This window comes from Bidens hawaiensis, unplaced genomic scaffold, assembly GCF_021521415.1.
Source record: "Bidens hawaiensis isolate Kalapana, Puna unplaced genomic scaffold, B.hawaiensis_p1.1 tig00003540_1, whole genome shotgun sequence".
NCBI classification, from domain to species: domain Eukaryota; kingdom Viridiplantae; phylum Streptophyta; class Magnoliopsida; order Asterales; family Asteraceae; genus Bidens; species Bidens hawaiensis.
Genome location: NW_027491200.1, coordinates 2,928,095 through 2,943,257, shown reverse-complemented (window position 1 = coordinate 2,943,257; position 15,163 = coordinate 2,928,095).

Sequence of the window (15,163 nt, the reverse complement as noted above, 5' to 3'; positions counted from 1 at the left end):
CATAGATTTTAGATGGTAAATGGAGTTTAGCTCATGATGAGCATGGTTATGAACATTAAAAGAGATGAAGATAACAAACACATGATCAAACTAGAATAATCTAACCAAATGTGGATGAATCTTCCTTCTTCAATGGTGATGGATGATGATGATGATGATGGATAATGATGATAATAGCCTCCAAACCTTCAAACTCTCCACATGACCTTCAATATGAGTGTAAAGTGGGTGTTTTTTATAAGAGAAACCTGTATAGAAGTTTTCTTCAAGCACACCAAATGAGTGAAACATGCTCCTCTATTTATAGGTTGTTTTGGCACTTAGGGCACGGCATGAGGCACGCCCCCATGTCCACGTGTCTAGTCGTATTAAATGCTCTGTCAGATCGTACATGGTGATTCAGCACGGGGGCGTGTTTCCAGAGGCACGGCCCCCTGTTTTTGGGTGTTAGATATATCTTCTTTTGTCTTTTGTGAAAGGTGGCCACGACTCCTTATCCTCTGAAGCACGGCCCTGTGTTCAGCTGTCTAGTATTTTATTATTTCTTGCAGATTTTTTGTCTTTTCTAAAAGGTGAGCATAGCCCCGTGTTCTCTGAAGCACGGCCCCGTGTTTCCTGAAGCACAACCCCGTGTTTACTGACCCACAGCACCGCGTTTCCTGAAGCATAACCCCATGTTCTCTAAAGCACAGCCCCATGTTCTCTGAAGCACAGCCCCTTGTTTCCTGAAGCCCAGCCCCATGATTTGTTGTTTTCTTTGGTTTTTTCTTTGTCTTTTCATTCGTTTCTTTGTTTGAGGCTTGGATTCACTTGAAAATACATTTTAACATGATAAGTAGTTATTTGAACTATATTATACGATATAAGTTGCAGTTTTTAGATATTATTTGATGCTAAAAAGATGTATATTTTTATATACATTAGTGGACCATAAGGAAAAGCGGTTTCGTCATAAATTTATTCCTTTATTGAAAGTGATATGGAAGCATCGCAAAGGTTCGGATGCTACTTGGAAAGTTGAGGAAGAGATGCGTAAGTTTGACCCAGAATTGTTTAGGTAAGAGTTAGGTTTCGGGGATGAAACCTATTTTAAGGAGGGTAGACTTGTAACATCCCGAATTTTCTAAGAATAATATTCAATATATTATTTAAATATGATGGGAAAGTTTACTAAAGTTTGAATAGAAATAATAAAATAATAAAAGTGGAAGGTTAAGTAGGCTAATTAGATGGAATTAAAGATGGACCAAAAAGGAAAGATAGGCCTTAGGTCCATGGGCTTAAGGGAGTATAAATACCCCTTAAACCCTAATCATTTCCATTTACATCCATATCTACACCATAGCCTACACCTTCAAAAACACACACTTAAGCCAAACACTCTCTACTCTACAATATTCAACGATCCGAGACCAACCGAAGGTAATAAATGATTTATCCCAGCTTTACAAACATATTAGAACCAGACACCATAGCCCCATGATACCGTATGAGCCGTTTGGATCTAGATCTTTATTCAGGTGTTTAATCAACCAAAAACGAGCTTAAGGACCACCTTAGCTCAAATCTGGACACCCCGAAGCTACCTTGACTATAAACTATCAAACCCGACCAACTATGGTGGTTAACGGTGGCTGACGGTGCCGGAATCGAAGAAAAACCCCAAAACACAAAATATGAAAGTTGAACTGAACAATGGGTGTATAATGTTATGCGCCATATAAGTATGGACCGTATAGGTACCAATAGGACATATAAGTATGTGCAGCGCATATGTATATTTAACGTGTAAGTATAGGCATCGTAAAAGTACACGTAGCGTGTATGTATAGGAAAAGTGTAAGTATGTAACGTATATGTATACATATACTCCGTGTATGTCTTATACGCCAGAAAGACTTATACACTGGATGCACTTATGCGCTAGAAGGACTTATGCGCTAGGAAGACTTACACTCTTATAGGACATATACGCCCATAATGGTTATACGGACTTGTTAATGATTTTGTAAAATAAACAAAAGATAAACGGCGTATACGTACGTGAACGACAGACATGGACTTATATGATATATGAACTAAAGATAAGTAATTAATTAATAATGAAAGGTAACGTTTAAAACGAAGATTTGAAACGATTAAATAATTAAATTTCAGTTTTCTGATCATCATCATCATCATCGTACTCAGTATATCCCACCAATAGCAATGCTATGGTAGGGTCTGAGGAGGGTAAGATGTAGACAGCCTTACCTCTATCCCATAGGGATAGAGAGGCTGCTTCCGGTGAGACCCCCGGCTCGATAGTAGTTTTGCATCAAGCCTTGGACATAAGGCACATAGCACTCAATCATCGGGACACCGGCTGATCGGTGCATGTGCCCTTGTCTTTCGGCTATCAACGCCACCACATGATGCCTGATTAACCTTCCGCCACTTTTAACGTTATTTTCACGAGATTAGTAAAATAACGTCAAAATTAGTGCAATTTTACTTTTGCCCACCCGAGGGTTCACACATATATACATTATATGCGCGCACCACAAGCAGGGCGGAAGTTTGCCCTGCTTGATTTGTGCCCACCCGAGGGTTCACAGATATATACATTATATGCCCACCCGAGGGTTCACACATATATACATTATATGCGCCGCACCCGAGGGTTCACAGGTTCACACATTATATGCCCACCCGATGGTTCACACATATATACATTATATGCGCGCACCCGTGGGCATACATTATATGCCCACCCGAAGGTAAGCAATTTTACTTTTGCCCACCCGAGGGTTCACACAGTTTTCTGATGAGGTTTTTTTTAATAAAGACTTATTAATGAAAATAAAATTTTTCCAAGCTAACATGGCAGCCCAACCCCAGCCAGGGGCTCTGCCCCTTGAACCCTGCTAGGGATTCCGCCCCTAGAACCCCTCTACCAGGGGCGCTGCCCCCGGACCCCTGTAGCTAGGAGTTACAATAACTTAGAAGTATGGTATAGCTAGAAGTAGTTAATTGATACGATGATTAATACACAGTTAGCCGTGCACAAATCAAGAAAGGCATAACCGTAAATTCAGAAAGAAATCGCTTACAGGTGAGTTTCTAGCCCCACTCCCTTGTTATATTTCCGGGGCTGTGTGCATACTCAATGTGAATGTTAATACTCTTACCTTAAATGGTAAGTGTATGCTATGATGATTGATGTGATAATATGGTATGAATGTTATGAATGAATGTTTGTCAGTGCGTGAACGATCTTCGGACATTGCACGTATCGTTAGGGGAAGTAATGTGTAGTATGTCTAGTATGAAATATGTATGTATGAAGGTAAGTAATGAAACGAGTATGTACGAAAGTATGTTAAATAAGGAAAAAGGTATGTATGATTAAAGGATGGATGGAATGTATGGTTAAAGGGTTGCAGACCCTAATAATATTTGTGAAGGTTAAAGGGTTGCAGACCCTAATAATATCTGCGAAGGTTAAAGGGTTGCATACCCTAATTAAAAGGTTGTAGACCCTAATAATATATGCGAAGGTTAAAGGGTTGCAGACCTTGATAATATATGTGAAGGTTAAAAGGTTGCAGGCCCTAATAATATCTACAAAGGTTATAGGGCGAAATGCTCTCTTAAACGAATAGTTAGTTATGTATGAAATACACAGGCTAAAAGAACGAAAGTATGATAGAAAGAATGAACGTATGTATAAAGAAAGGTAACAAGTTAAGAATGTGATATATATCTTCGGATACGTATTTATATTTATAAGTAAGTATGTGTATGTAATGTATGTTGCTTGATTAACTAGAACTCACTCAGTGTAGCTGACTTTTAGTATGCACGTAAGTAAATAGGTTGAGGCAGCTCGCTTGATACGGACATATGGCATTGGACTGAAGACACTGGCATCTTGAGGAAAATGTTATGATGTCTATCATGATTTTGGAAACACCTGATTTCTCTGTAATCTGAGGTCTATCATGATTTTCTTTTGATCTTCGTTCCCTTCTCAAAGTAGATGATTTAGGGTTCTTCGATTTCTCCATCTTCGTTTTGTGCCTAGTACTTTCTGATTACGCTTAAATGTATGGTGGTTCAGTTGATTTAGAGTACTTTCTGATTACGCTTAATCGTCGCCGTGTTATAAGATTTTGATTTTGAAGAGATGTTCAGTTGATTTTGGGAGTGATTTTAGCGATGGTTTATGGGAGATTATTTGACGATATTACCCTTTTAGAAGAATTGAGGCGCATGTTTTTAAGTTTTTCATCAAACGCTTAAAATAGTCGCGTACCTATCGTATGATAAGGTATTATTGTACATTAACTGTCCTCTAGTTTAATAAATAACCATTTTACTGTTATTTTTCAAAAACTTTAACTTTTATATATGTCCATTTTAACGAATAGACATTTCTACCCCTTTCTATTACATAATGTGTTCATACCATATGTTATTATTTTAATTTTAATTGACGGTTCTCACCTTTAACGACAACCAAATCGTCTCTCGTGTACTTCTTCAAAATTGCAACCATTCGAAGATTTGTCGAATCGAATGGTCTACACTGTAAAACATTTTATCGCATCTAATCAAAGTATAGTAATATGGTTATTGTTTAAATTTTTTGATGAGTTGGTTATATATGATATATTAATAATTTTGTAAGGGCATATACGATATTTTTTAGTTTTGCATGAGTATATATGATATTTTCAATATTTGTAAGGACATATATGAATTGCCCCTAGATTTTTTTTTTGTCTAAAGGCTACTTAAATAAAATTGGTGGTGTTGATTTATAAAAGTTTTAAAAAAATAAAAAAATTAAAACGCACGCGTTGGTTCAAATGCGTAAGCTAGAAATTCAGCACGTACACATGCATCTAAGCCCCAATAGTTGCATCCGAATCAAGCAGCCTATTAAATCAACATGTTGGGCCTATTACTATCGGCTTCTTTTTTGAAAGTTAAAAGCACCACATGGCTTCTTTTTCATTGTGATAAATATTTATCTGTTTATAACGTTCTAATTGCAGAGTGTTGTCTAATATGTATATGATAATAGAGAAAACAATAGAATGAGAAAATGGGTCGTGTTTATGTTGACCTATTTTAGTTAAACAAGTTGACTTGTCAAATTATTTAGTTAAATAAGTCGACTCACTAACCTGTTTATGACTTATTTAACCTATTTTAACTACCACCGACCCGATTAATACGTTAACAACCTGATTACTGTTACCAGTTTGACAAGTTTAAATAAATTGGTTAAATGAGTCATGTTGAGGTTACATGATTTTTAGTGTGTGTAGGTTAAGGTTAATGTTTTTTGCATGAATAAAAATAGAGGTCATGTTCGGGTTAAACAACACAACCCGCAACTCGTTAGCCCATCACAATTGACACGCTTGCCTATATGTGGAGTGTGTAATTAATGTCTATCAGCTCTAACAACGACTAATAAGCTTCTGCTTTATTGAAGTTAACAAAGTACATCGGTGGCTCCATTTTTCTAAGTAATGCGGAAGATAACCGAAGCATGTCACTGAAAGACTACCGAGACAAAGTTGGGTTGTCATTAAAGGATTGACCACAATAGTTCATTAGTTTGATCCTCAAGTCTGAACATAATTTCTCAAAGTCAAATATCATCAAGCATGCATGTCCATGAATATTCAAGTAGTAGGTAAATGAGTTGTATTAAGAATAACACATTACTCGAATATATTTCTATAAAAATCATGATTTTTATAAATCTTCTTTTCATAAAGTAATTTGAACTCTATTTTTGAAGAAACGTGGATATACTCGCTGGTAGCAGATCTACTTTCCTCGGGTGTGATTATGCTATTTCACCGATGGTTCTTCTGGATCCGTGTTCTTCCACCTACAAAATGAACAGCGCCGTTACTTACCCCTCAGAAAGGGACAGAGGGGTCCTCTTTGGGGTAACCCTCCGGCGTGAGAATCAGTATATTGTGGAGAAGATGATAATGTGTGTAAGGGAATCTCAAGAGTATTCTGATTATGAGACTGTGTTTGTATGTAACTGACTGTGAGTGAATGTAATTCAATATGATTGAATATGAATATCACTGCCTGTAACTGTCAATGATTGAGTATGAATCTGTCATCAAAGTGGAGTTGATGCTGTATTTATAATGCTAGGGTTTCCACTGATTGGGCTCAACCTCGTTGGCCTCCTCCAATCGCACTGCGCCACGTGTCCTCTGGGACACCTGGCGCTTTCTCGTTGGTTGTAATCACGTGGTAACACATGTGTCATGCTGAGTTGTCGACCTTTCATTTGGCAGCTGTCAACATCAGCATATTCTTACTCCTTAAAAAGATGCCTTCTGGAAGGTTGTCTGATGTGCACACTCAAGGTTGCCCTAATCCTGATTTGGATAAGGACGAGGTTGATTATGTGCACGTATGATATGCGCCCACCCTGAGGATGCGCGAGGTCTTCTCTTTATTCTCACGCGCAGATATTTCATGCGCAGATGTGATATGCACGAGCATGTGATATGCGCCGCGCGCTGATGCGCTGCGCGCATATGTGATGCGCGAGCATATGTGTGCCTGGGCAGATGTGATATGCACGGGCATGTGATATGCGCCGCGCGCTGATGCGCCGCGCGCATACGTGATGCGCGAGCATATGTGTGCCTGGGCATATGATGCCTGAGCATGTTTTGTATGCGCCATGCGCATAGGTTTTGGCTTTGTGCCTTCATAATGTCTTTATCTTGTGGGTTGACCCGCCTTGCTCGGTGTTGAGGCGGGTACATACCTCTTCAAGCCCCCCAGTCTAATGTGTGTCTTATCTCGCGCGAGCGCGGTAAGATGGATATTAGACTTACTGATTTGGTCTTTTAAAAGGGGTTTTGTCGTTTTCTTGGTTGTTTCCATCGTTGCGCGAAGTTCTATCCATTTGGTTGAAACGAAGGGTCCAAACACGTGGTTAGTTGGTGGTGACGTGCGCCGTAATCGTGTCAGACGTTTCGTGTGCTCGAGGTGCTACAGTTGCCTTTCATGTCCCCTCACACAGCTGTCTTGAACACGTGTCGCGCTCTCATTGGTTTGCACCTGCGAGTGGGGGCGCGTCTCTGCTCCGTGGCAGGTCCGTTACGTTTTTATGTCCCCTCAACAGTGTTAGGGACACGTGCCGCGCCCTCGTTGGCTTACACCTGCGAGTGGGGGCGCGTGAAATCCCAGCAGTTACCACTTTTCTCTCTCCTGGGCCTATAAAAGCAGGCCCTTAGAAAAATTTTTATCTTCATCTTCATTGTTGCTAATTTTCGAGTTTCTGCCTTTCATATTCTGAATTGAGTATTTTCATCGTTTGGAAACTTCTATTATTTGCTGCTGCAGTTGTATGTCTGATAGTTCAGACTCGTCTAGCCCCTCAATCACCTCTATTGCTTCTCGAAGACGCCGTGTGAAATCTGTGGTGATGTCGACACTAAAGCAAAAGGGGAAAGGGAAGAGGGTTGTTGAGACCACATCGGAGGAAGTAGGGAGGACCAAGGCCACCAAAAGGTGGAATGAAATCCTCTGCAAATTGAAGCAGGCCGATCTCGACAGCCTCATCGCCTCTCAGGGCTTTCCCACCCTGTTTGGCTGCATGTTGCCTAGGTCCGGGCAAACGGCGGCGGACCCGCCTGCCGGCTATATATCCCTATATAGCCACTTTTTCACCCACTGCAACCTTCGTCTCCCGATAACAAGGTTTGTGGGTGCACTGCTGAAGTTCTATGGGATTCATATATCCCAAGTCCATCCGTTTGGACTCGTGCGCGTGACTCACTTTGAGTTCATGTGCAAATCCCAGCGCGAGGAGCCGACTCCTCGGCGCTTTCAGTATTTTTACAAGCCCAAGATCCAAGACAATTGGATCTCTTTTATTCCTCGCAGTCAGAAGGTGAAGTGCTCCACTGTTTCATTCAAGAGCCTTCATGACTGGTCTGAGAGGTTCTTCTACATTAGGGCTGGTGTGATACCCATCCGTATGACCATGTGCTCTATCTCTTCTGCGCCTGCGGATGTGGGTGTCCTCAAGAACCCAACTGGCGCCTGGGTTAAGAAACTGACCGCCGAACCATCCCCCGCGAAGAAAATTTGCGAGGAGGCGCTGGTGGGGGTCGGCATGAGTAAGCTATGGGCCGACAGCGCGCTTGAGCCCGTTATCCAAGTCGACGGGTTGTGTAAGTTTATTTCATTGCTTTATTTATTTTTTCTGCGCTAACATAATTCTTTTGCTGATATCACTTGACTTGTTTTTGCGCAGTCACCAAGGATTATATCCTTGCCGCTTATGATGATCAAGTGGAAGGTGGCTCCGTCGCGCTTGGCGCTGGGGAGGTTGGTTTCCCAGATCGCTTCGATGACATGTTCATCCCAGTGGATCTGGATTTTGACTTTGACAGTGACGCGCCTGGTAAACCTTCGCACTTATGCTCATTTCTTTAGAATACCCAAGTTTATTAACAGTTCTGTTGCTTGTTTTTGCAGATGCGCTTGAAAACTACGAGCTAGAGCTCGCGGAAGAGGAGGAGGAGGAAGAGGAGGCGCCCCTACTAAAGCGCAAAGCTAAGGGGAAATCTGGCGCAGGGGCCAGTAAGAAACAAAAGAAAGATGACACCCCTGTCGCTCATCCCCATGCTCAAACTATGGGACCTAAGGAAACCCAGGTGTTTACTACCAAGGTTTCTTTAGCTTCCCTGCCTGTGAGAGTGGGCAGACCTCCTGTCCACTTGAGGTATGGTGGCGTCACCTCCTCCGTTCGCGCGGCTGAAGAGAGAAGCAGTGCCGCGCCTGCAACAGGTATACTTTGCTTGTCTTCATCTGGTTGAATTGTTATTAAACCTTTGCTCCTTTGAATGTTTGCAGAACCGGCGACGGTAGCAGATCAGCCGCAGGCGCCACAAGGTGCTGAGGCTGCGCCGGGGGCTGCTTCGGAGTCCCCTGTTCTACCCTCTGAAAAGGGTAGAATGAACTTTATGGCGATGTTCGCCGCGCGAACAGAATTGCGCCAAGGTATGTTTTGCACATTTGTCTTATGAATTTTTCTTTTGGATTCAGTCATAAACCATTTTTCCTTGTTGATTTGTTCATAGGAGTTGTAGCTGGCGTACAAGTTGCCGGTGACACTCCTGGCGCCGTTGGCGGCGCCGCTGGTTCTGGTCCTACTCCTGCTAGTGCTGATTCTCCCCTTATTGGGGTTACAAAGGAGCAGGAAGCCGTATTGCGCGCCGAACTGGCGGCGTCGAGACCTCCCTCGCCTCCTCCTACGCGCAGCCCTATCCGCGAGGCTGGTTTGGAGCCCCCCAGGTCGCAGGAGAAGAGGCCTATTCAAGAAGATGAGAAGGATGAGGGGGCTCAAGCTGAGGACTCCTTGGGAGACCGCGCCAGCCCTGCGATGCCACAAGTCTTCGCAGCGCATACTTCTGGTGGGGCTGGCGCTGACTTTTCTGCTTCATCCCCACAGGTATGTTTTAATTTGTTGCTCCGCTGCGCGTACCTCCATATAAGTATGTTTATGACTTAGAACATTTCTTGTGTTTTGTAGGAAGGTGACCACGTTTATCGCCCGAGATGGAATATTAATGAAGACAGTTCCTTCCAATCCATGGGCGTATGCGAGGACTTCTGGGATCATGCCGTGCCTCCTACTGAAAGGAGGTATCAGGAGGAGCGCACCCGCGCTGACTTGCTCAACGATCACATTTTCGCTGGGTCAGCTTTCTTTGCTGCCTCCCAAGAGCTTCATCGCGATTATATTAAAGTACGCGATGCTCTTGTGGCAGCCCAGCAAGAGGCTAAGGTGGCTGCCTGGAACCTTTCTAATGCTCGCGCACGAGCTGAGAAACTCCAGGCGGAGCTCAGCGAAAACCGAGCAAGTGCCAACACCGCCTATATTAAGCGCGGGCATGAGCTCCAAGCTGCGCGGGAGAAGCAGCAGGTGGCGGAGGCCGAAGTTGCCAAGTACGCGCGTAGAGTGCGTGTCTTGGAACAGCAGGCTGAGGCGCGTGACCAAGCTATCGTCCAGAGTATCACTGAGAAATCATCACTGGAGAGCGAGGTTGCGCGCCTGAAGAGGGAGTTGGCGGCCGCGCAGGCCGATAGAGATGAGGCCTTGGCGACGGCGGCGTCCAGCCAGGAAGCACTTGGTGCTGCGCAGGCGGAGAAAGAAAAAATTTTGGCGGCAGCAGCGTCTGATAAGGAGGAGCTAAAAAAGACCAAGGAAACTGTCGAGTTATTAAACTCCCAGGTTCCTGCCCTCGAGACGTCTGTTGCTGGCCTCGCGCAGGATCGCCAATGGCTGGTGTCACAGGGCATGACTCGTTGCGCTTTGGCGATGAAATATTCCGCCGAGTTTCAGGCCCTTGTGATGGACTGCAATGCCGCCGCGCGCTTGGTGGGCCGAGCTGAAGGGTTTAAGGATGGGTATGAATATGGCATATTGAAGAAGAACCCATCCGAGTACCCTTACAAGAGCGACGCGGCCTGCGCGGACATGGCCGCGGTGGGGGAAAAGTATATGAATACTCCCATCCCCATCCTTATGCAGGTACCTTGACCTTAATGAGTTTTACTTGACTAATTTTTCCAAGTGTTTTGTACTCAATACTTTTCTAATGATTTGCAGATAGCTGCGCTTGCTGACCAGCCCGACCTCGGCGCGCTAAAGAAGTTGCTCGATGAATGCGAGAGGGCTGGTAGCGATGATGGTGGCGCGGGGGATGTTGCCCCTGCCAGCGGCTCTGGCGCTGCGAAAGAACCTGCTCCTGACACCGTCGTGATAGAAGACTCCAATGAGGAGGAAGAACTTGACTATGGTCAGTTCGGAGATGAGGAGCAGGCCGCGCCAGATGCTGCGGGAGATGATGAGGGTGATGAAGTGGCTGACGTCGACGTGGAGACTTGAGAAGCCCTTCATCAAATTTTATAACAATTTTTTTTTTTTTTATACTTGTAATTTGTAACTCATCATACTTGTAAATTTCAATGCAACGGAATGAAACTTGTTTTCTCTTTTTCACATCTTGCGCATTTCCATTCATCTCTTCATGTTTGCTTGTATAGATATAAGATATGCTTGCACGTTAAAATAAGAACAAGGTTGTAAAGAAATTATTCACTTAACCTCTGTTCTATTTTGTTTGTGGTTTCGCAGTATCTTGTTTATGCTGACATGCGCGCTAGCTTTTCATTATTCCTTTTTTTTTTTTTTTTTTTTTTTTTTGCGCGTCGTTGTCGCGCATTTTTATATGGAAGTATGAGTTTTAGCCATTACATGTCAGCGTGTGTTACTCAGATATCCACTATGATTCCGCGCGCGACCTCGACCTGAGACCTTAACAACTATGATTTGGCATGTAATTTGCCTTAGTTGTGTTTAAGGATTTTTATGATCAGGCTGCGCGGGATGTAAGATGGATGTTTGTGAGTGTTTTGAGCTAAGGCTCTTTGTTTTGGGTTAAGGCCCTGACGTTTTTAGAGTTAAGACTCATTAACGTATTTGAGCTAAGGCTCGTAGGTTTGGGCTAAGGCCCTGACGTTTTAGAGTTAAGACTCGTTAACGTGTTTGAGCTAAGGCTCGCGCATGTATGTTTTACTTCGTTTTATTTTATTTTGAAGTCAATATAGTGTTGTCATATTGCTCCAAATTAATAAAGGAAGTGTGAAACATGTATGCAAAGTTAATAGAACAAATATTAAAAGATAGCGCGAATCATCATTCATGATGGCTTAAAAGCCTTGATTACATATTTGAACTTTTACATGAAGCATTTTCTAAGTTGTGCCGCGTTCCACGCGCGCGGTATCTTTTTTCCATTCAAATCTTTTAAAGTGTACGCACCTTTCCCCAAATCTTCTGAAATTTGATAAGGTCCCTCCCAATTGGGGGACATTTTTCCTGGGGTTATCGCGCGGCTAGCTTCATTGTTTCGAAGGACAAAATCATTTTTCTTGAAGTGGCATTCTTTAACGCGCTGATTATAATATTTTTCCAGCTTTTTCTTGTATTTGGCTTCATTGATGATAGCCGCTTCTCTGCGCCCTTCAAGCAAGTTGAGGTCCAATCTTCTTTCGCGCTCTTTATCAGTCTTGCTCATCATGAGTACCCTATGGGATGGGCATCCAATTTCTGCTAGGATCATAGCCTCTGTCCCATAGGTTAGGCTGAATGGAGATTCGCCATTGCTAGTTTTGCTTAATGTCCTGTGCGCCCACAGGACATTAGGTAACTCTTCGACCCAAGAATGGGATTCTCCCTCCAACCTTTTCTTCAGCCCATTTAACAAACTTTGATTCGCGCGCTCCACTTGGCCATTCCCCTGAGGGTGGTAGACCGAAGTGAAGATTTGGTTGATGTGCAATTCTTTGAGCCAGCTGGATATCTTCCTGTCAGTGAATTGTTTGCCATTGTCGCTCACAATTTCCATAGGAAGGCCAAAACGGCAAATGATGTGGCTCCAGATAAATTGCTTCATCGCCTCAGCTGTGATTTTTGCTAGTGGCTTGGCTTCAACCCATTTTGTGAAATAGTCTACTGCCACTACCAAAAATTTCACTCGCCCTTGCGCTTGCGGCAGGGGCCCCACAATATCAATGGCCCATTTATGGAAAGGCCATGCGGAGGTCACTGGAACCAAGTTGTTCTTTGGCCGCATGGTGTTTGGCGCGTGGCTCTGACATGCCTTGCATTTTTGGATTTCTTTTAGCGCATCCAAGTACATGCCTGGCCAATAGTAGCCTGCGCTCATTGCCTTGGTAACCACCATGCGCGGGCCAGCGTGTATTCCGCAGATTCCTTCGTGAATCTCCCTAGTCACATAGCTTGCGTCTTCAGCATCCAGGCATTTCATGAGCGGTCCAAGATAAGAGCGTCGATATAACGTACCCTCAAGTAGTTCATAGTTCTGCGCCTTGTGTCTTATCTTCCTCGCCTGCGCGCGATCGTCCGGTAACTTCCCCTCCTTCATGAATTCCATTATTGGAGTTATCCAAGATGAAGGGGTTGTATGAATTACAAGGACCGATTGCGTTTGCACTGACGGGTTGCTCATTACTTCCACCCTGACATCTTTGCCAAAGTGATCAAAATTAGTTGATGCCATTTTACTCAACGCGTCAGCGGACTTGTTTTCGCTGCGCGAGATGTGTATGATTCTGAAGAAGTCAAACTGCTCAACGAGCTTTTTTGCCTGCTCTAGATATAGAGGCATTGTGTTCTCCTTGGCGTCATATAGGCCATTGACCTGAGCAGCTACCAAGTAAGAATCAACATGGGCCTCTAGCCTTTTAACTCCAAACTTGCGCGCAATGCGCAGACCAGCCAGCAGGGCTTCATACTCTGCCTCATTGTTGGTACTCTTGAAGTCCAACCTAATAGCATAAGTATATTCATGATTGTCAGGGTCCACCAGTTTGAGGCCTGCGCCGGACCCTTCGCTGTTGGAGGCTCCATCAGTGAATAGCCTCCAAACATCTTCTTCATCATTTGCTCGCGGAGGGTCTACCTCGCGCTGAGCTTCTTCAATCTTTCCCTCTGGGATTTCCGTGATGAAATCCGCTAAAACTTGACCCTTTATTGCTGGACGGGGCTTATAGGTGATCGTGTGTTCACCTAATTCCAGCGCCCACTTTGTCAGCCTTCCGGATAGCGCAGGACGTCGCAAGACTTGCTGGATGTTGTAACCAGTCAGAACTTCAATAGGATGACCATTGAAGTATCTATGGAGCTTGCGCGACGCGTGTGTTAATGACAAAACTAACTTTTCCATGATGGAATAGCGCGTCTCAGGGTCTGTGAGCACCCGACTCACATAGTATATTGGCGTTTGGATCCCCTTGCGATCCACCAATAATACTGCGCCGATGACGCGATCTCCAGCTGACAAGTACAATGTAAGGGTTTCGCCAGGAAGTGGAGCTGTGAGCGCGGGCAGCTTTATGAGACATTCTTTTATCTCAGTGAAAGCTTGCTCAGCCTCAGGCGTCCACTTGAATTGGCTCTTCTTCAAGCAGTTCCTCAAAGTGTTAACGAATGGAGTAGATTTGCTGGCGTGGTTCGCTAGGAACCTGTTGATTGACACCAGTCTACCATTCAGCTTCTGAACCTCTTTCATGGTGGATGGTGAAGGCATGTCAAGGATGGCTTCCACCTTTTCAGGGTTCACCTTGAAACCATCCTTAGTGACCATTACACCAAGAAATTTCCCCTCTTCCGCGCCAAAAGTACATTTGCTCGGGTTGAGCTTCATGTTAACTTCCGTTAGGCGCTGAAGAGTTTCCTCGATGTCTTTGAGCATTTGTCTCTCCTCCCTGCTCTTGATCACCAAATCATCAACGTAGACTTCTAGATTTCTTCCGATTTGTTCACTGAAAACCGAATCCATAAGTCTCTGATAGGTTGCGCCTGCATTCTTTAAACCAAAGGGCATTTTTGTGTAACAAAAAACACCCTTGTCGGTTCTGAAGGCAGTCTTGTCTTCGTCCTGTGGTGCCATTTGAATCTGGTGATAGCCTTTGTAGGCATCCAGGAAACATTTGAGCTTGAATGGCGCCACGGAGTCCACCTTTGCGTCGATGTTTGGGAGGGGGTAACAGTCTTTCGGACATGCTTTGTTGAGGTCCTTGAAGTCAATACACATCCTCCATGACCCGTTGCTTTTCTTTACCATCACAGGATTGGCTACCCACGTCTGGTATCGGATCGGGCGGATGATGTTTGCGCGCAACAGGTCCTCCACTTGCTCATTCATGGCCTTCGCCTTTTCATCCCCCATGATTCTCTTTTTCTGAGCAATTGGCTCTACCGACTTGAACGTGTTAAGAGAATGTTGCGCCAAGTCTCGCGGGACCCCCGTCATATCGGAGTGTTGCCACGCGAAAACCGACGTGTATTTTGTGAGCAACCTTTTCATTCTCAATCTCGTTTCGTCTGAAATGGTAGCGCCAATTGTGACCGTTTGCTCTGGGAATTTTGGGTTTAAAATCCACTTCTCTGGCGCATTGTCCGCCATTGGAAGTTTCATTCTCCCTTCCCGCGGCGTGCTTGTCACTGCGCACAAATGATCGCGGTAAACAAATGTTACACCTGTTGGTGTAGGGAACCCCAATGCGCCGTGCGCTGGCGACGGTA